Source organism: Etheostoma spectabile, chromosome 22, assembly GCF_008692095.1.
Source record: "Etheostoma spectabile isolate EspeVRDwgs_2016 chromosome 22, UIUC_Espe_1.0, whole genome shotgun sequence".
NCBI classification, from domain to species: domain Eukaryota; kingdom Metazoa; phylum Chordata; class Actinopteri; order Perciformes; family Percidae; genus Etheostoma; species Etheostoma spectabile.
The window spans coordinates 12,620,622-12,621,752 of record NC_045754.1 but is presented as its reverse complement, the minus strand read 5'-3'; the positions used below and the strand labels follow the sequence as shown (position 1 = coordinate 12,621,752).

The 1,131-nt window shown below is 37.8% G+C and overlaps 1 protein-coding gene across 4 annotated transcripts in view; it reads right to left on the bottom strand.

Annotated features, from left to right (window-relative positions):
* Nucleotides 1-1,131, bottom strand: part of pan3 (poly(A) specific ribonuclease subunit PAN3) — a 17,587-nt gene that overhangs the window by 2,910 nt on the left and 13,546 nt on the right. Inside the window, exon 17 of one of the 4 annotated variants that reach the window (XR_004327583.1) lies at nucleotides 234-320. The exons of the other annotated variants lie outside the window; for them this stretch is intronic. The gene's annotated coding sequence lies outside the window, so the exon portion shown is untranslated. The remainder of the gene's footprint in view (nucleotides 1-233; nucleotides 321-1,131) is intronic. 4 annotated transcript variants of the gene reach the window in all.

Sequence of the window (1,131 nt, the reverse complement as noted above, 5' to 3'; positions counted from 1 at the left end):
TTTTTTTTAAATACATCTAGTATTGTGTGTAGTCTCATGTGGTTGTTATTGGAAAATCAAAACAACATTCACGAGCTCCAAAATCACTGATTAATTCAAAAGCTCCTTAACATCAAAAGCAACTGCGAACAGATGTGTCAGCTAACTTATTTGACTTTTTAAAATCTTTCCTCCAGATGAAAATGTCTGTTTTTGACTCCACATCAGATTATTGTCAACAAGTTGTAGCTCACCTTTCACCTTTGCAGATATAATTTACTCCTGTCCCTCCCTTTTCTTCCTCCTCTCTGCCTGTTTCACCCTGTCAAACGTTTTGTGCACTGTTGGACAAAGTGAAAATTATTGAAAACCAATCCACTGACCATGTTGGCATCCTCCAACACTAGTTGCTCTAGACTTACTTGTGTGGAAACAAGTTCATTAAAATTGAATATCTAACAACAAGACCTTACTTTTCAATACAGATGGTGTCTTTTTGGAGCCAACATGGCTGTTACAACTGCATCCGGTGGTCTTTTGTTGCCTGTCAATCCCCTCTCTTTTTCCCCCTATCTGTACTGTCTAATTAAAGTGCATAAGTGCATAGACTGCAACCAAATGCTTGCATCATGAAACCATGTTTTGAGATGAGTGCGAGTACAGAGTTCCGAGAACAGTGGAGGACCAACCCTTTTACGAAGGGTGCTCCAATTGTCACTGATTGTTATCGGCCGAAAATGGCTTTAAATAGTTTGATCGGTGGTCTCCATGAAGGCCGATCAGATGACGCGCTACTCAGGAAAAAAATTTTTACTACTACTGAAAAACGTGTGCAGTGACTGAAAGGACATTTTTTAGATTTTGAGCTAGGACAAAAAGTTAAACAATTACTGATATATTCTCTAATATGTGTGACTGTTATGTCAAGGCTGCCATTTTCAGTTCATTACAGCAGGAGGACAAGCCTAAAATACTTTACACCTTATACCTTTTTATCCTAACATCCCAAGATGTGTGATTTTGTTTTCTTTGCTCTGCACTTTACATTCAAGTTCACTTTAAGTTTGTGTAAATTAACAATGAAAGCTGTTTAAGGTGCGTTTCTAACAGAGGAAGTAGAATGTTGAACGTTTCCTGTCAATAAAAGTAAAC